The 10,358-nt window shown below is 36.2% G+C and overlaps 1 long non-coding RNA gene across 1 annotated transcript; it reads left to right on the plus strand.

Moving 5' to 3' along the window:
• Positions 1-1,526: 1,526 nt before the first annotated feature.
• On the plus strand, positions 1,527-9,534 carry LOC111440251. Its single transcript, XR_002709922.1, has 3 exons — positions 1,527-1,542; positions 5,174-5,284; positions 9,525-9,534. It is a non-coding gene; the product is annotated as an uncharacterized LOC111440251 (long non-coding RNA).
• Positions 9,535-10,358: the final 824 nt, after the last annotated feature.

Raw genomic sequence — 10,358 nt, forward strand, 5'->3', positions numbered from 1 at the left:
AGACACAAATAAACTCACTCACCAAAAATCTCAAGAAATCGTTTCTGATATGGAAGATCAGACAAAGCTTCAACCACAAAGCATATTAAGAATTCCAAAAGATCAGACAACCTAAACCGACCTCGCTTTGATACAAGATTGTTGAACACAACTCGCTATGGGAAACACTCGCACTCTTTATTGACACCAAACGAAAAGAGAATACAAGACACTCGGTAGAATACTACTGTTTTGTGTTTTTTTTTTTGGATGAAAACCTAAGTACGGTGGAGAACTTTTTCATGGTTGGAATACTTCAAGAAGTTTTGCAAGCTATGGTTTCTACAAAGGTAGAATTCTTTCTCTCTTATTTATTACCTTATTTTAATTCTTAATAAAAATCAAAATTGTTCCCAATGCTTCCGCTATGTGGATGAAAAGTTCATTCCCTTCTCAAAATTCCAGGCAATGTCACTTGGAACATATGAACCCTTGGATGTAGGTTTTAAATTACACCACATGGAATGTAATAAGCCTATGGTGTAGGTTTCAGATTAAATTGCAAGGAATGAATGAAGCCATGAATACAGGCTAAAACTACGTCACTTGAAACGCATGAAGCATTGGACATAGGCTAAGATTGTGTCGCTTGGAACGCATGAATTCTTGGACACAGGTTATCAAGTTCATGTCTTGTACTATAATTCCAAGGGGGAGTGTCTTAGGAAACAAAATGACAAACAAGAATAAGAAATAAGAATAGGAACCAAGAACAAGATGAAGGACATAGACTAAAACTAAGAATTAAGGATGAGGATTAGAACATGGATCAAGATCCAAGTTCTCATTATTAAGATTCGTGAACCTTGGAACTAAGACCCTTAGGCAAGAACATAGATTAGGAACTCAGATCCCAAAATCAAGATTTTTGAGAAAGATCATGACAAGAACTTAAACTCTAGAATTGAACTTAAAGATCAGAAGTTGTTCAGTCAAGAATATGACAAGAAAGAGTGTGATATCCTAGTGCACATTAAGGACACGATTTAGAGCCTATAAGTAGGCTACCTACTGAATATTTGTACCAAGCACACCTTAACGACACGATTAAGAGCCTATAAGTAGGCTACTTACTAAGTCTTTATACTCATTCAAGATTTTTCTTGTTTTTCAATTGATAAGAAGAAGCTGGTCGAGGATGGACACAAATAGGAGCAGGTGTCATACGGAGTCAAACATTGTTTTAATTGCTTAAAATATATTTTATGTTTCCAAGATAGTCGTGACTCGTGTGAGAAGAATGGAATTGTGATATTACTCCTCGTTTCTAAGCATGAAAACTATCTCGATAGACCAAAGTAGTTTTTCCAACATGCTTTGTCCTCATTCACATGCATCCTAGGAAATTTTTTGAAAGGTCTCCCAACATATAATTTCTCCGAGTAAAGCATGCTTAACCATGTAGTTCTATGATTGAGCTACCATAAAGGAAGGTGCTCTTTCGTTATATAGGTAGTGACTTTGTAATGCCCCGTTAAGTTTAATATATATATACATATATATGTGTGTATTAAAATAAAAATAACAAATAAAGAACAGAAAAAAAAAAAAAAACTGACCACCTCCTATCTCTCCAGCCATCCCCTAAAATACCTCCATCATCTAGTATCAATAAAAAAATGCATATAATGGAGAGATGGTTATAGGAGAGATACTGAAGGAAGGCAGATAATGGAGAGATGGTAGGTAGAGGAAGAGAAATGTCATTTGAAAAGGTTAGCAAGATTTACCTTTTTCCTATTAGCAATTATTTAGATCTGAGTTACAAATGAAGAAAAAATAAAATGAGTAAAATAAGAAAGAGAGAGAATGATAAACATTTGACTGAGCCTTTTATTCAGGTTATCCAATATTCTGAACCGATTTCCTATTTAAATATAACTCAATTTTAATAATGGCTGGAGAGTGGCCAACTATATTTGTGGCACCTCCTACTAAATTGCGGTCTGAAACTTAGTTAATCCATTCGACGTGTTTGTCAAATGGTCAAACCGAGAATGAATGTAATCGTGTGAATCTAAATAAGGAAAAATAGAGAAAAGGAAGATTTGGAAAGCATATTGAAATAAAAAAAAAAGAAGAACGAAGATTTGGCAAACAGGATGAAAAGGAAGATCTGGAAAGCATATTGAAATAAAAAAAAAGAAGAACGAAGATTTGGCAAACAGGATGAAAAGGAAGATCTGGAAAACATAGTCAAATAAAAAAAAACTAAGATTCGGGAATAGTAAAGCCAAAGAAAATGTGGGAAGAAGAACGAAGATTTGGCAAATAGGATGAAAAGGAAGATCTGGAAAACATAGTCAAATAAAAAAAAACTAAGATTCGGGAATAGTAAAGCCAAAGAAAATGTGGGAATAGAATTAAACTGATAAACAGAATTAAACTATTTAGATATAGGAGTAAAATTAAACCCTTGGAATAAACCGCTTAAAAGAATTATAGAATTAAACTCGTTCGAGAAAGTGATTAAAATAATTAGATTTAAATTGCTTAAAATAATTGGAGGTAGAATTGAACCGCTCAAAAGAATTAGAGTGCAAAAAAAAGAGAGAGAGAAGATATTAGGAAAAAAAAGAAAATTAGAACGAGTTGAAAATTGCAAGTACTGTGTAAATAGAATTAAAATATAACATAGAAGAGAAATGAGTGAGGGAAGAAAAATGGAAAATATGAGAAATTATTATATTTGTATCTATAGGATATAGCATTAAATGTTGAATTATACAAGCCACTTGAAATATTAATAATATTGACATATTATTAATTTAAGTTTTAAGTTTTCTTATCCTATATAATTTGGAAACAATGAAAACATGGAATTCGATTTTTATTGAGACTGTTTAGAGTCGTATTTCACACGGTTAGTTGGATTATTAATTAAAATGTGAAATACTAACAAAAGGTGACGAACGATGCATAGGAAACAAACTTTGGCAACATTTTGTGTAGTTCTGGAGGAACGGGAGCTTACGTTAAATAAATTAGGGAATACTTCGGCTAAGGCCAACCAGGTAAGTAGTCTTACTATAGGATAGGCTAAAAATTGCATGAGTTACGATGATGTATGAACTATGTCGTACGATGCGGTATATGAGTTATGATGATGTATAGTTATGATGATGTGTGAGTTACGATACTTGATGATGTGCTTAGTATATATATATTTTGATGAATGTCGTACTTGATATGTTTGATGCATTTTGTGGCAATATGATGAGTATGATGATTGCGTGACGTTTACCTTAATATGATGATGTTTTCCATATTGAGCATGCTATATGATGATGAGTGCCATATTGCATCATGTCGTTAGATCGACATAGGACACAACCCTAAGAGAGTGTAAGTGATATTAATATAAATATTCACGAGTATGTGTTACCTAGAGTAACAAAGAGATGAGACTAGAGGGTTGTGTCAGAAGAGACATTATGATGGATTTAGAGGGACCTCATGCATATTGTATGTTCATAAACATAGGGCTACTTCCCCTAGAGATGATGAGTGCGGACGCGCACCGTATGATGAGCGCAAATGCGCACAGGTGCGAATGCACACAAATGAGGGTGTTCATGGGGTGCATGACACTATGGGGTTCCGCTGACCTCTGGACGTCGCTACAGATTAGCTTGACCAGAGGGTCCAGGGGGTGTGCGAGCGCCCTGGGGATTCATACTCACACGTGTGAGTCGTGTGTAGGGAAGTACTACACATCCAATTTGTCCGAGATTGGAGGCCACCCCTAAGATGATTAGAGATAGGTCCCTAAATCATGATTGCATGGCCCCTATAGTGGGGCCACTTACAGAGTATTCTTTGAAATACTCAGGCCGTGTGCCACATCATTTTTCAGGTAAAGGCAAGGCGCACTTGTATGGAGGACGGCGCCATCGTGAGCAGAGACTATGGCACGTGCATAGGGTAGATTCATATTTAAATTTATAGTCTTAAGTTAGAATAGGTTGTTTTGCATTTCATTGTTTTAAATTATTTTGTATTTGTTTTTGTTTTCTCTAAATTTCAGTAATTCATATTTAAACACGCAAGATCATGGCTGTGTTTTCCAGAGAAGAAGTTGTTTTAAAAGTGTTTTTGAAGTTTACGTTATAAATTATGTTCATGTAAGAGTTTTATTTCTGCATTATAGATGAGCATGAGACATTACTATCGACTCTGAGTATATGGAAATTTAGGGTCGTTACAGACTTTCAAGTCTTTTAAACATTTCTTAGTCATCTTATCCTCACGGTCGCTCTTATAAGGATGTGATCTTAGGTGATTCATTTACCTTTATTTTACTCAAAAGTCACACTTATTCACATAGTATTGTTTTTTTCATAAATTACTTTTTCAACTAAATTTTATAAATTCGAAGTAAAAAAGAAAAAAAAAAGTAAAATAAAATGGAATTTGAGATAAATGGATAAGAATATTACTTTAACATCTTTTTTTTATTTTTTTATTATATCCATAAATATATTTTTGTATTAATAATGGTAATATTATATATATTACATCAATTTAGTAGTTAATCATTTGATTTTTCACAAATTTTGTCTGAGCTTTTGTTTCAGTTTAATCGAACCAATATGCTTTTCTTGACAAACAAAATGCTAGTTAATATGTAAGAAACAATCGAACCAATATAGTCATTCTATTGTAAGTACAAAATTTACTAATTTTGTTACGACATAGCAATATAGCATAACGTGAGACATCCGATTCCTTCAATAACTTTGTTTCAGAACATGCCCACTAGTAGCTTCATTGACAAAGAGGGGCTATGTGGTGGACCTCTTGACAACTGCAATGGAGGTCATCGGGTCCATCTTTTGAGGTAGGTGGAGTTTCTATCGTTCTAGATATGATCATCTTATATTGCATGAGACATCCATCCGAAATGGTTCAAAACAAGGAAAGAAAATCTATGGATTCGGATGTCTATTTTCCACCTAAGGAAAGATTTTCTTTCCAAGATCTAATTGAGGCCACGAATACTTTTCACGAGATATGTGCTTATGGTGGGACTGTATACAAGGCAGTGATGCATTCTTGACGCATTCTTGACAGGCCATTACTGTCAAGAAGTTAACATCAAACAGGGAATGGAGCAACATCGATAATAGGAAAGAACCTGTAGAGTATTTTTAGAGTTTGTAGTATATGAGGTAATGGTTATGTTACCCAACTATTGCTTAGATTTTGCATTTGTTTTAGGATTCAATAAAGTGTTCTTTGTATAGTTTTTGAAAGGAGCTATTTTGTTATGGAACTCCTATTTTAGTCTTTAAAAAGATCTCCATCTTTGTTCAATCCCACATCAGTTAAAGAGGGGAACAAAATATTCTTTACAATGGTGTTGTAATCTCTCCTTGATAGACACATTTTAAAACCGTGAGGTTGAAGATGATATGTAATGGGCCAGAATGGACAATATCTACTAAGGGTGGGCTTGGAACGTTACAAATGGTATCAGAGTTGGACACTAAGCAGTGTGCCAATGAGGATCCTAGGTCCCTAAGGGAGGTAGATTGCGATATCCCATATCGGTTGGAGAGGGAAACGAATCATTATTTATAAGGGTGTGGAAACCTCTCTCTAATTGACGCGTTTTAAAACCGTGATGTTGATGAGGATATATAACAGGCCAAAGCGGACAATATCTACTAGCAGTGGACTTGAGAAATTACAATCTCTATTTTTAATATACAAGAGAAAGCGTTGTTGGAGGTCCTAATGATGATGAAAGAGATGCCATTTTACAAATGGGTCAAACCCTTACTTTGTTTAAGATATTTGAAGGTGGAGAATACAGGGCTTGGATTCTTTGCTCGGACAAGTCTATGAATCCACAAGTAATGATAATATGATATCCATTAATTTTTTTTTTATTTTAAAAAAACATTTAAAAGGAAAGATTATAATGCTTGGCATAATCTTTATACCCATTAAAGATCTTTTTTTTGTTTTTTGTTTTTATGCTTTTAAAGGCTATTCATTAATTTTTTTTTTAAATTTTATTTGGAATGGATAAAAATGTTGAAAAACTCTATTTATAAGTTGATATTTTAGTGGCGTTTTTATATTTCATTAAAACTAATACACCATTGTTGGGATCGATACCAGTCGTTAGCTTTGATACCAGTTGTTAGGATCACACAACAACGCACACGCTCGATCTAGATGAACACAACGAATGAGATAGAGAAAATTGCAAGGAGAACTCTAGCTAAAAGGATTTTTTTTTTATGACTTCAGGTATGTACAACAAGAGAGAGTACAGAGAATAGAAAAAGTACATTTTCAAAGCTCTACCGGACGAGATATATATAAGGTTTAGTTTACTATATATAGCTTTACCATATATAGCTTTACCAAATATAGGTTTACTGGATATAGCCGTTGAGCAAGCTATAAATAAGCATCAAGCTCCATAACCTAACAATTCTCCCACTTGGAGACTGATCTAGTCAACCAAGAATTTCACTCTCAAACGACCATGAGCATCTTCACTGCACCATACCAATTGAGGTTTTGCACAACCTCAATATTCCAACATCAACACATTTTGTCAACATGTTTGTTGGATTCTTTGCACCCTCTATCTTCTCCAAACACGTCACCATCTTCAACTAACCTCCGAGTGAAATGGTATTGCCTTCTGTGTTTTGAATGATAGACCGGGTTCCTCGCCAACAGCATGAGTCTCAGGAGTTTCTTTAGTATCCGCTACAACATCACTATGTGAATCTTTCAACAACTCAACCTCAACTCCCACTTGCTTCACCTCTGGTTTCTCAGTAAGAGTCTCAGGAGTTTCATCGATGCTTCCGGCCGACGCAACCCCCTCTGGAGTTTCAGAGACGCAACCCCCTCTAGAGTTTCAGCGATGCTTCCGGCCAACGCAACCCCCTCTGGAGTTTCAGCGACGCTTCCGGCCGACGCAACTTCCTTTGGAGTTTCAGCGATGCTTCCGACCGACGCAAGAGTTTCAGCGACGCTTCCGACCAACGCAACTCCCTCTGGAGTTTGAGCGAAGCAACCCCCTCTGGAGTTTCGTGGTCTTGGAACCTTGCTCCACATTTGGTTCCATTTCCAACTGCACTTTCTTCAATTCTCTAGCGGTCCTTGTGAAGCTAACTCATTTCTGCTTGCTCATAACGTAGTTCTCACAATGACCCACATCAACAGATTTCAGACCTTCTAAAACTCCTTTCGCAGCTAGCTTCCTCATTCCTTTTGCGCTCATAGGTTCAAGTCTATTGTGTCGTAGACTTGAATTTGAAGCACTCCCAGCAACAATAGCTATGTTCATACACCCTGTAGTGGTGTATAGGGTTCCATATTTTGAGCCACGTGCTACCACCGTAGCACCCTTCATAATCTTCCACGAACCCTTCCCTAACTTTGTTGCATAACCTATGCTATCCAACTGACCAATAGAGATCAAGTTCCTTTTGAGAGCAGGAATATATCTGACATCCTTTAATGTCCACTGATTTCCTGCCGGAGTTTTTATGCAGACATCTTCTTTTCCTTTAATCTCCAAATCTTTGTTGTCGACAAGATACACCTTCTCAAAATTTCCTGACTAGAAATTTCGGAACAACTCTTTATTTGGAGACGAATGAAAAGATGCACCTGAATCCAAAATCCAGGATTCAATCGAACTGTCCGCGCTGAGGATTAGAGCATCCCCAATGTCTTCTGCTGAATTTATAGAATCATCATCATTTCTAGATTTGTGATTCTGCTTCCTCTTTGGTCTTGTACAACCTGTCCGAAAGTGACCTTTTTCTCCACAATTCCAACACGTTACGTTTGGTCTATTTGGAGATTTTTCTCGGTTCTTTGATTTTGATCACCCTTTGTTTGGGCCCTTCGGTTTACTCCTTCCCCTTCGATCAACACTGAGAGCATTGCCTGATGAATCTCCTCTTTCTCGTTTGCGAATACTTTCACTGAGAACTACATCTTGAATTTCACCAAACTTCAGTTTATCAGATCCTCGGGAGCTGCTGATCGCAGCAACAACAGTATCCCATGACTCGGGTAAGGATGCCATCAAAATCAACGCTTTAATTTCATCTTCGAAATTAATTTCCACTGAACTCAGTTGACTTATGATGATATTGAATTCATTTATATGATCAGCAACACATCCACCTTCAGACATCTGTAGATTGAACAATCTACGCAAGAAATACATCTTATTCATTGCCGACAGTTTTTCGTACATATTCGACAGCATCTTCAATAGATCTGACATTGTCTTCTCCTTGATAATGTTGAACGCCACGTTTCTAGATAGTGTCAACTGGATCATCCCTAAGGCTTGTCGATCCTTGAGCCTCCACTGTCCCATGGTCATGGTATCCGGCTTCACCCTCAACGGAGGTTCGTGAAGATCTTTCTGGTACAGATAATCTTCAATTTGCATCTTCCAGAAACCGAAATCGGATCCATCGAACTTCTCAATTCCAATCTTTGAACTTTCCTTCTTCACAGATCGTGGTGAATTTCGCCTAGCTCTGACTTCCGCCTAGCTCTGATACCAGTTGTTAGGATCGATACCAGTCGTTAGCTCTGATACCAGTTGATAGGATCACACAACAACGCACACGCTCGATCTAGATGAACACAAAGAATGGGATAGAGAAAATTTCAAGGAGAACTCTGGCTAAAAGGATATATATTTTTTTTTTATTGATGACTTCAGGTATGTACAACAAGAGAGAGTATAGAGAATAGAAAAAGTACATTTTCAAAGCTCTACCAAACGAGATATATATATGGTTTAGTTTACTATATATAGCTTTACCAGATTTAGCCATCTACTATATATAGCTATTTACAATATATAGCTTTACCGGATATAGCTTTACCATATATAGTTTTACTATATATAGCTTTACCAAATATAGCTCTACCGGATATAACCGTTGACCAAGCTATAAATAAGCATCAGGCTCCATAACCTAACAACCATATCAAATTTTCAAGAAAGAAAAAAGCATACGCACACAAATAAGATACCAAAAATATCGAGTATTATAATATCATATCGAACCAACCAATTTATGGATATATCGATTTTTTATATTCATTTTGGTAGCCATGTGCAGAACATATCATACCGTTTTGCTTTATAGTTTAACATACATATACCTTGTTCTCCCACAATCCACAAACATAGAGTATTGTTGCATTTGGCTCTATCTCTATCATTCTTGTAGATATCAAAGTAATGTGACAATCCAGATCATTGAAGGTGCAGTAAAACTTTGTTTTACCCCATTTGGTCTAAAATCGAAAGCATAGTCGCCCAAAGGTGGCATTTGGTGGATTCCCAAGTCATCTCGCCATATTCGCTATGAACAGTGAGTTGATTGTGACTTTTTATAACATTTGTTGTGTTTACTGTAATCTGCGGATTTTGGAAGATTGCTCCGAAGAGCATAATCTGAATAGCTACGCTCAAGGCTTCATACGTTCCAAGCAACGTAGTCTGAATCAAGAAACTTGTAGTACCGTGGGGGGTCTTAGGATTTTTCTTGAGTTTCTGATTTTTAGGACCTTGGTCCCTTATCCTCGAATGGTACCTACCATTCTTCTTGCTTTGGTAGTAGTAGAGCTTGTATGGTATTGTTCTTGGTTCAAGATCTTGCGAGTTTCTGAGGTTCATAATACCTTGAGGCATAAGTTGCAACATGCATTCGTAAACATATGAATACATTGTAATAACAAGCATGAGTTGTCTTTAGAGGGTTCTAGAAGGGTCTTGAGTCCTAAGGTGTTTCTTTTAGGCGTTTCTTGGGTCCTAACTTGCTTTAGGTTCCAAGCTTTCTCTAATCAACTTGATCTTTTGAAAATACCTTCTTGTCCTTAAGAATAGGACTTATAAGAAGTAGCAAGTAATTTGGAGCACGCATAGACCTTGAATTTTCAAAAGTAGGCTTGTTTTGATACTTAACGTGTTCCAATAGTTTTCAAACTTTACCACACCCTCAAACATCACAAAATAAGGTCTACCACAGAATTTAATAACATTTGGAGGTCCTCTAGGTCATGAACTATTGGTAGACACCCTTAGGGGCATTATGGTCATTATGCACCATTTCTTGGTTTACCTACTTATCCTTATCCAATGACCACCAAATTTCATGTATAACCTCAACATGCTATAATATGCTCAGAATTAAAATTTCGTAGGCAACGAAGTTCCTCTAGTTTGTTATTTTAATGTTACTTAAATTTTGTGCAATTTGATCGGTTCAAGGCTTTAACTCAATGTTCTTTGAGTTATCTTTTTTTAA

Source organism: Cucurbita moschata, unplaced genomic scaffold, assembly GCF_002738365.1.
Source record: "Cucurbita moschata cultivar Rifu unplaced genomic scaffold, Cmos_1.0 Cmo_Scf00162, whole genome shotgun sequence".
Classification (NCBI taxonomy): Eukaryota; Viridiplantae; Streptophyta; class Magnoliopsida; order Cucurbitales; family Cucurbitaceae; genus Cucurbita; species Cucurbita moschata.